We start from the raw sequence: 11,414 nt of genomic DNA, 5'->3' as shown, positions 1-11,414 counted from the left end.
CCTACCACTCATACTACTCAACCTACCCTCAGGACTTATCTCAAATCCTATCTCTCTACTTCACAGACTGTTCAACCCTCATCCTCCAAGCCAAAGAGGATAAAAACTATTCCTCAAACACCTCAAAAGAGGAGGAGGACTGTACTGAGAGATGAATCTGATACTGAGGAACAGGTTCCTTCTTCAGAACCTGTTGTAGGTGAAGCTGAGAAAGTGACTTCTCAGAAGGATTCTGGAATTGGGGGATCTAGGCTTCTCAAACGGCTTAGAAGAATGACAGTTCCTGAAACTCCCAAGGAATCCAAATTAACAAAGAGATACAAGAAACAGAGGGCAAAAAGGCCAGTTTCAGATGATGAAGAGGAAGCAGCTAAGGAAGGGGATCAGGAATCTCTGATCTCACAAGACAAGGAATTTGCTCCAGTCACTTCTTCTCCATCAACTCCATCTCAGGAAGCTGTTTCTGAAAAGGCTAACACACCTTCTGTGTCTTCTGTTGATCCAGGCACAAGTGCTGATATTGATGTTCAAAACTTGGTTGTGTCTGCAGTAATTCTCTTAGAAGCTCCAACAGCAAATAATCCTTCCACAACACCTATTACTGATGCTGTTCAAATTCTAGAGTTATCAACAACACCTTCTCTACATCAAGATGCTGATGATCAGAATTTAGGTGAGCATCAAGATATGGCTGTTGATCAGAACTTAGAACAAGATCAGCAATTAGAGGATGCTGAAGCCTCCATTGCTACTCACACTATTGTCTTATCAGAAGATACTGATTCTTTAAGTTCTGATGCTGCAAATGCTGAAGATACTGGTGATGCTGCTCCAACTGTAGATGCTGATGAAGCAGGTCCTTCAGGACATACTCCTCAACAGACTCTTCCTAAGTCTGAACTAGTTGAGAAGTTTGTTATCGGAAAAGCACCAGTACCTTGGAGTCAAACTCCTGCAGGTCAGGAGTGGACTAAGGAATGGAACTCAGTTTCATGTGTTCCAACTGAAAAGCATCTTGCTGAGCACTTGACTAAAGCTGATGAAATGTTAAATTCTGATGATTTTAAAACCCAGCTTAGAGTCACTGCATTGAGTACTAAACATCTACAAGGTCTTCATTCAACTACTCATGCAGAGTTACACAAGATTCAGGAGAACTTTATCAAACAGGAACAAGTTTGGAAAATTGATAAGAAAAAGTTCTTCCAACCTACCATTGACAGGATTACTTATATTGAGAAGACTCAAGATCATCAACAAGCTCAGATTGATGAAATTCTGAAAAATCAAGCTTCTCAGCAATCACAACTAACTGAAATCCAATCCTTAGTGGAATTGCTTATCTCTCTTCTACTACCTGCTGATGCCAAAAAGGGGGAGAAAGTGATTAAGTCCAAATGCAAGACTGACAAGACACTGATAGGAAAGGATAATGAAAAAGATGATCAAGGAAGCTCTGGAATGGGTAGAGGTCATAGTCAAGGTAGAGGATTCACATCAAGACAAGCTAGTCACAGGACAAGTTCTGATACTGGGAAAATAATAAGTTCTGCTGCTGGTAAAAGGATAAGTTCTGATGAACTTTTAGATCTTGATGAGGAAATGTCAAGACAATTATTTCTTCAGGAAAATCCAGGAATGGACTTGGAAATTTTAAAGGAAGAAGAAGCCAGACTTAAATCAGAGAAAGTCACATCTAAATCTGAAGCTTCTGGTAAAAAGTCACTTCCAAAACTCAAAGGCACTGTGATCAAAGACAGGACAAATACTGAAGCAACATTGGCTAGATCACAACCACAGATAGATCCAAGATCCAAGGGTAAAGAAAAGGTTGGTGAACCTATCAAGGTTTATGTACCTCCTGAGGATGAAGAAATTACTGATGAAAAGGATGATCTTGCTCTGACTTCAAGGAAAGTTCTTAAAACAACCTCTGACATGGCTCAAGTTGTTCAGAGTCAAGAAATTGTAAGTTCTGATATTTAGAAGAAGCAAGTAACCTCTGACATAGCTCAAGTTAATTTGATATCAGAAGATAGATCAAAGACACTCCTACCAGGATTCACTAAAGTAAAACAAACTCAATCTTTGAAGACTACTGCAAGTGGTTTTAAAGCAAGAGTAGTTACTGGAAAGGAAGCAAGAGATAAAACTGGATTGGGAAGTCCTGATGAAAGAAGAGTACACAACACTACCAATGATCCAACTTCCTTGAGTGAACCAGGTATTGGAGCAACTCCTGAGAGATTGAATCAACTGGAATCTGTACAGATGGTTTACCATACCTACTTGAAAGAATACATCATGTTGTATTTCATGACAGATGGTAAGGTTTATCATATAAGACAAAATGCCATTCCATTGAAGTATTTTAAAGAATTGGAGCATGTACTTTTCTTACTTCAAGTGGATGACAGAATAACAGGGGCTGCTGCAAACTACTTAAAAGAACAGATTCAGAGACAGAAAAGGCTTTATTCTGTTAAGTCTGACAGCACATATGTTCCAAAGTACAGAGATCACAATGGTGATATTGTTGATATGAAGCCTAATACTGCACAGATCAGAACATATCTTGGTATTAAGGGACTTGAATTCAATCTGGAGTCTGACAAAGCATATGTCATAAGACTAGATCAGGAGTTGAGAAAAGCAAAGATCAATGATCTCAGAGCTGCAATCTTTCAAACTGGTGAAGATACTGCAGAGCTTAAAGATGCCAAAAGGAGAATGATTGATGAACTCAGATATGCTGAGAAATGTTTGTTGAAGAACTATCTCAGAACAACTCTTGACATCAGAGAGATCAGATGATGAAGCCAAGTCGAAGATCTACAACTGCTTAAATTCTAATATTTGTACAGACTGAAGTTGTTATCAGAAGTTGAATATTGGTAAAGCTTTAAGGACTGTAAGTTGTAGTTATCTAGTCTAATTCTCATGCATTTGTACTTAATGTTTTTGACATCATCAAATATCTGTTAAACTTGTATATTATGCTAATTTACAAGTTGGGGGAGATTGTTAGATATATTTGATAATGTCATGGCTAATATAATTTATGTTTAGATTTCAGATCTTACTTAAAAGGACAAATCAGTACTTATACTGGAAGTCAGGACTTAAGGATATCAATACTTATATTATCAGGAGATAATCATCAGAAGTTAGATATCAGAACTGAAGTGCTGAAGGATGATCAGAGAAGGACAGTAGCTGATTAAAGGAAAGAAGATCGAGATAAACATAAGAAGAGATATGCATGAAGAAGGAATTCCGTGAAGAATGGAATACTTGGAAGAAAAGATATCTGATTGATATATTTTAGGAAGCGGAATTATATTCCATATCAATTAGCGATTATCTTGTAACTGTGTAGTATATAAACATAGACATAGGGTTTACACTATAAGTGTTATCATATATTCGAGAAGTTTATTCATTGTAACCCTAGCAGCTCTCGTGATATTTGTTCATCACTGAGAGGTAACAGTTCCATACTGTAACAGAGTTTATTGTTTCAATAAAGTTTGTTTTCTGTTACTTAATATATTAAAGTTTGATTTGATTATATTATACACTGTATTCACCCCCTCTACAGTGTGTGTGACCTAACAAACTCATATTTATATGTATTACTGAAATGCACATAGAAATTATAGTTCACATCTTCGAAACTCGGTTCGGTGTTTATTTTTGGAAAATACGTATACTCGTCAGTTTGGCAAACAGGGTAATGGATTGTTTATAAATTATTTTGTCTCAACCGCAATTAAGTTCATATAATATAATTAGATATGGTTATTCGACGTCTCCGATAATTATAGGTTACGTTCCCGTATCTTCGGAATTAATTTCCTGAAAATCGGGCAACGTCTCCTTTGTTTATCAGCCTACCCGTCGAAGCAATTCGACGTCAATCACAACAACAAACACAACACCACACCATTCATAATCCAGTTCATTAATTCTATCCACCGATATAAATCACTTTATTAATTATTGTTATCCGTATTTTATTTTTCTTTTCGTTCCGAAATTAATTTAACAAACTAATTTTAATTTTATTTATTTATAATTTAGGACTCAGATAAAAATCATCATCATCCACCGTCGACTCGCCGAAGCTCATCGTCGACGGTGGTAAAATTCGTCGGTACCCGATAAATTTCAGGTTTCCATACGAACCTCACCGATTAATTAAATTCTTCTGCACGAAAATCTATTATTTCACATATATTATTCAATTGCTTTCCTGCAGAGAACAAATTTAAAATATTAAAATTTCTGAAACACTCAGGTCACACGCGCGTTACACGCACGCGCACCAAATAGCATAATCAGAAACCACAGAGCACCGGCGAAAATAGGTCGGAAAAGAAACACAGGCGGCAAAATGAAACGGGACAGGGGAACCAGCCGCCGCCTCACCTCGCCGGAATCGAGAGGCGGCAACGGAACAGGAACCCCAACACGCACACATATATATACGCAAAACAACATACACACATACTATACACACGGACACAACACAATACAGGACTGAAATAGTTAACGGAAAATGGAAACAGAAACGGCGCCGAAATAACTCACCAACCGGAGAGAACCAGGGAAGGGAAAAGAAAACAGAACGGGATGAAAGAAGGAGAAAGGAGAAATTGAGAGATTAATTGAGAGAGAGTAATCGAGATGAGAGGGAGAGAGACTACAGATAGATTGATCGAAAGGAAGAGAGAGGAGAGGCGGTCTAACCAGGAGAAAAAGGGGGTGGGGGATTTAGGGATTTTATTTTCTTTATTTTCTTTATTTTTGTTTTTATCCTATTTTATGTTATAGAGTTGTGAATTTAACAGTGTATGCGTGCAAAAACTCAGCGAAATAATATCAAAATAATTTATAAATTTTATAAATATTTCGAAACTAATAAAACACAAGTTTCGGAATTTTGAAAATATTTCTAAAACGCTCAACATACCCAAAATTAACAGTTTAATGAATGAACTTGCAGGTGGATCTAATCCGAGAATTCCCGAAATAATTTTAAAATTCTCAAAATATTTCAAACTTAATAAAATAAAATTTTCATGATTTTTGAAATATTCTGGAATTAAATACTGATTTTACAATTAAATGAGATCAGAAAATCATTTAAAATTAAATAATAAATAAAATATTGATTTCTAAATTTTGTAAACTCCTAAAAAAATAAATAAAATTATAAAATAACAAAAATAATTTTAGGAGCAATTTTAGCATTTATGGGCATTAATATTTAATTAAAATCATTTTAAAACAAATTAAATTCATACATCTCAATAATTAATTATAAAATTAATCCTCGCTTTGAACAAATTACACACAATTAATAATAAAGCAACACACAGCTGACAAAACTATCCCATGTTTTATTTATTTGATAATTCGATAATTACATTTACATATTGGATCCGAAAATAGGTTACTTAGCCGCTAAGTAACTAAAAAGACGATACAATTTTAATACTAGACTTGGACAATTATCAAACCAGAACTTCATATAAAACACTTTACACGAAAATGAAGTAGTAATATCTCGCCTTCTGAGAATACAAATTTTTATCGATCTATAAAATGATTAACGTATTGAAAATTTCACACCGGGACTCGTACATGTCAAACCGTACCCCGGATCGAAAAAGTCAAAACATAAAAAGTGTTCAGAATTATCAGATTAGGTTTGGAATGAGTTTTTGGAAGAGTTTCGGGTTGTAAAAACGCAAAAACGGTTGAAGTGGGACAATTTCTGATTCTAAAAAGTAATTATATAATTACGTAAAAATAATCATTAATAATTCTATAAACTCTTATAAAATCATATAATAACCCAAAAATTACTAGAAAAATACCAAAATTATCTACATTTAATTCTGGATAATTAAAAATTAAAATATCTAAATTTTTATCAGAAATAAACATCAAATATTAATATCAATTATCAAATAATTCACCAAAATTCACATAAAATCACATAATAATTATTTATTGATAAAAATAATTACATAATATTTCTCAGACGTTACATCCTTCTCCCCTTAAAAGGATTCTGTCCTCAGAATCATGCTAAGGAACAGACCATGATAATTTCCAAGTATCTCTCTTATAATTTCTCAGGTTTCATCACTTTAATCACAACTCAACGGTCTCTTACCGACATCAAATCTATCAGTTACTCATGAAACCTGAATCACATCTCCATTTCATACATATGGAGCTAAATCACTCTTCCTGGTTATACACCTATGAATGTCTTATGAACTCATTATACATGTGACAACAAGACCAACTCATTTACAATCATTCTATCTACCTCATTGTTTCAAAGGACTAATTTAATTTACATTAACCTTCGTTTCTTTCTGATTCTAATAGTTCATGTTCATGAACTTTCTATTTTCACTGACTGTTCTACTTTACTTTCCATGTCTCCTTCTGTTCGGGTAGTCTGGCCTATGATCATTTTCTAATCATATTCGAGAATCTTTAATCAGTCACTTGCACCTTTTATTTATCTGTGCCCGATATACTGAGTTCATGGCGTCTTCTGCTTCGAATGTCCTATATCTATTTAAAAACTAAAAATTAAAGAAAAATATCGACAATTGCATTTAACTCACCACTTTGTGGTACACTTCAATTTATTTTCAATCACTATCAGGTATATTCATCAAGTGAGAATCTTTTACTATCTAAAAGGAAACATTAATCTAAAATGGAATGAATCATAACTTTATTCCAACCCGAATTCCTGGTACAAATACTTATTTTGTTGTTATATCAAATTAGATATTAATATGAACTTTGATGCTCACAATATTTCATATTGAGGTCAACATCAATCATCTATATTAATACCACCTTTGATACCCAACAACAAAGTAAGTATCATTATTATCCAGAAGACGGATCAGAACCTATTCTTCAATTTCTAACTTTTCCTATTCCTTTATCCACTCCCTAGCAATCTTAATGACATTCACTCTTTCTTTTCTACCCAAGACATCTGTCTCTAAATGAATTTTGCTTGGTTGATAATTAACCATACCTCTATAGCTCATAATCAATTATGACCAGAGTTCATACCTTTGAAGCTTATAACGCAGTTGCTACTTTTCAACCCTCCGCAGGCATATCTTCCGACATTTAACTTGGTCTTCCTTAGTCCTTGAATGGGCGAGGATGTTATCAATAAATATAATTACACTATCCAACTACTCCTGATATACTATGTTCATTTAATTCCCAGACTTACCATTTCTGATAATCAATGCGTAACTCATACCCCCATCTCTTTTTCCCATGTTCACTTCTGTGCGAAACACTTCTTATTTTATTATTCTTTAATTCCACATGCCTGAAGTTTCCTTCACTCATTACTTCATCCCTATTAAGTTATACGATACAGGGCTTTTGACACCATCTTGACTCTATGCAGTAACCGACGAGAAATTCTTACCTCATTCCCCGAGGTAGCCTTGGTAAATCATTCGTTTGAACCTCCGGGACTTCACTTTAATTTTTAAAGAATTCCGACATGAAATTCATTGTAACATTCTTCTCTAACAGTTCTCCATTAATACCTTCATTTAATATTTCCTGTTTACACGCATTTTTGGAACGAATTCCTATCTCCAATTATCCGCGTTTCACCTCATTCTCCTAAAAGTTCTGGCACAACCGACGTTCCCAACTTGCATATATCCTGGATTATTTCATAAAATTTCTTTATCATCCTTTTGATTCCACTCCTTATTTTAATTAGTTCTCCAATCTCATTATTCATTATCTCTTTTAAACATAACGAATTTTTTTTTCTTAGTAATATTAATCTGTTTATTATTAGATAGGTCATTTCTGAAGTTCACACTGGAATGAAGGCTTTTATTTATAATATTTAAATCTTTACTAACGAAATTATCGAAATTCATCAGTTGCTATTCTCTAAGCCTTGCTTAACTCATCACGGATCACGTATTTGACTTTCCCTCGTTGGTCAACATCTCTTTTTTCCTTGAGTTCACATGCGGACTTCATCAGTTTCCGTCTTACATTGTATGCTTGGATTTGCGAGTTTTCCGCTATTTTACGGTAACTTCTATTCAATCGCCATTCGAAATGAGTATATATTTAAGTCACCATTATAGATGATAATAACTCTTTGTTTTGTTATACACCTTCAGTTCTTGAAAATATTCTTCTCACTAGCAGGAACCAATAACTTTCTGTTCTTTTTATCTATTAAAAGGCATATTCATCTAGATAAAATCTCGCACAGGCTTGTAGTAACATCACGCTACTTTTACTAAATTTCCACTTCTGCTGATACCATTACTTCCTCCAAATTCTTAATTGCTTTGATTTCGGATCTGAAAATCATGTCAGAATTTGACTTAATCTAATTGGAATTGATCTCCATTTAACTGATCATTAGTTGGTAAAGTTGATCAATTAACTCTTTTAATTGACCAATTAAACCAAGTGAAGACTAGCTAAATGAAATCAAATACCAAGTACATAGAGTCGATTTAGTCATAACAACTTTTTCCAGGAACCGAGATCGCAATTATTTAGAGTACTGATGAGAACGACATTATACTTCTTTATTTTAGGGTAATTTCTGAAAATTTGGGCAGCACTTCCCCTACACCATTGACTACTAGTCGGACTCAAGCTGACACCATCAACCAACCAAATTATCCACAATTATATCCACCCACTTCCATCAACCAGAATTATGAATTCACCATACTTCAAATTATATTATCTTGATCAGCATCGGACTATGATAACCTATCTCTTTTGAATTGGACTAAGGTCTTAAACCAGTAATGATTAACACAGCCATGCTTTACTCAGTTCTTTCACAATATTACAAAATATTATTTGTGAACTTAAAATTTACCTCGTTGTTTCTCAAAAATTTCCTTTCGCGAGTATTTTTAACTTATTTCTTATCATCACTTATTTCTTGTCATTATTAATTGTGTACAGTTACTTTAAAAAAAATTGTACCGCATCTTTCCATTAATCACATTAATCCTCTGTCGTTGACGATACACCCTCAATTTCATTAACTAATTTGTTTATCTTTAAAAAACCGCGCATGATTTTCATTACTATCATCAGATCATTATTTCTTAAAAGGTTTCACAGTCGAGTCACCATTGCTTCATCTCCACTTATGGTTTCACATCAAAATTTTCGTCACTGGTCCAGTTATAGGTATCCAATTCACCATAACTTATTTACTCAAATTGGAGAACCTTATAGTTCCTTGAAGAACACGTTCGAAATTTGATTGCAATTAAGTTTCCTTCTATCTTAAATCTTCACGGCAAATATCTTCCCGCGACGAAGGGATGCTTCACGTATTAATTGCCTGTCCGAGTCATTGTTCAGAATTACCTTGATCTTCGATTGTTGTCCCGACACTCGGTCGCTTTGTCTGACACACACAGCTTCATTTTCTTATTTTATAATTAATTTATTTATTATGGTTCACTAACGATTCATTTCTTGTCGAAATCTTCTAATTTGCAGTGCATCACGTTAATGCAATTTACCGTCCTGATGAGATTCTCGTAACGGGAACACCCGTTTGATTTGATGTCTTTGTAATGACCACGATATCGGTGAATTTGTTCTTCCTTACCTGCAGATGTCCACCCTTTATTGACTTGCAATCATATCCACCTTCGACACGATATTTTACCTGTCACACGGGACTATTTTAACTCTTTTGTAATCGTCAGAGAACAGACTCGATGCAAGAGGAGAGTTTGTAAAGATGATTTTGATTGAAAAACTGAATGAGAAATAACAATGGACAAATCAATTGAGGAAACCCGTAAGTCAATAAATTGAAGAAAGAAGAATGAGGAAGGATTTATATATGAATGAGACAACCATATTCGTACTCAAGATGGCCAGTCTTTTGCACTATATGGCATACAACACATGATTAGGTGGCGTCCCACCCAACTCTTCATCATTTCGACAAAGCGTCACACCACAACACTGTTTGTCTTAATCAGGAATTAATAATTTGAGAATCGAAATAATTCAGAAGGAATACAATAAATTTTCTTTCGCTTTCGCCTCATATGATTTATCAACAGAAGAACTCATACGTATTCAAGAATCAAGAAGAATATATGCTATCATATTTGTAAAAGAATAACATTGTAGGTCACCGTTGGTCACCGTCCACGCTTCATTTACGTATGCCCTCAAGAAGTATTCGAATGGAAGATTCACAGCTTCGGTCACATTACGACTTCGGAATATCGTCTGGAATTACCTCCACGATAATTGTTTTAATGATTTGATTATAACCGCATTCTCATGAAATTTATAATTGCTGCTTCCGAGTTCATCTATGCCGTGTAAATTAACCATCGATCATGCAACGCCTCAATTTCATTGATAGAAACACGATTCTTCTCCAATCATCTGGAAGATTCTTTCATTTTCTTCAATCATCCTCCGTTCATTCGAATCACGAATCTCATTAAGTTTTAATAATTCCATGAATTAGGTAAATAATGTTTTAACATGTTGACTCAATTATTAATATTATTAAACAAAGTTTACGTTCATCCTTCACAGAAAACGTTAATTTTTTTCTTACTAGTGGGTCTACTTGATCTTCCAAATTAACAATACTAAGTTCAAATTCATTCTTCTTTTTAGATCACTTTCTATTTATAATAACAAGAACTTAAGTAGTAATTCAACAACCAAATTATGAAACTCATTTATGCAAAAATCTTCTAAAAGATGATTAAGAAAAAATCTGTTTCGAAATCTCATTTTTAAATTTCGAAAATCAAATGTTTGGTCGTCATTACTATATAAGTCACTTGTTATTCTTATGATTCATTAATGAGATATCTAATTAAAGGAATTCCCATATAAGAGTCTCTCCATTGTGGTACATCTCCTACTTTTCCTTGGATTGCTCGCACTCATTAGTCGATGAAACTTCATTAACCGTTTTATACCATTTTATTCCTAACTCAAACCCAATGTTGAAGCCTGCCATTGCCTTTCATATTCTTGTCATCATCCTTAAAGTTATGCTTACAACCATGCATGCGATTCGACGTTCTGTCTGTAGATAGGGTCGCACCTTCTTGCTAGTCTTACCTATATCTAGTAAGGTAAATATCATTCCTCACGCAGCGCCCGGTATGTGATAAGAATCTTCTCGCAACGGTGCTGCCTTTGCAGCTTGCAACTTTGGCCCTTCATCAGCTTCCATCAACTCGTGGCCTCCGACGTGGAGCTCGTCCTAATACCTAATTCTAAGTTAAATCATACTAATACGCACCTAGCTTCCCTTACACAAAGTTTTCCCAAGAATCAATCGCATTTTC

The sequence above is a fragment of the Apium graveolens genome, chromosome 4, assembly GCF_009905375.1.
Source record: "Apium graveolens cultivar Ventura chromosome 4, ASM990537v1, whole genome shotgun sequence".
Lineage (NCBI taxonomy): Eukaryota > Viridiplantae > Streptophyta > Magnoliopsida > Apiales > Apiaceae > Apium > Apium graveolens.
This window is presented reverse-complemented; position numbering follows the sequence as displayed.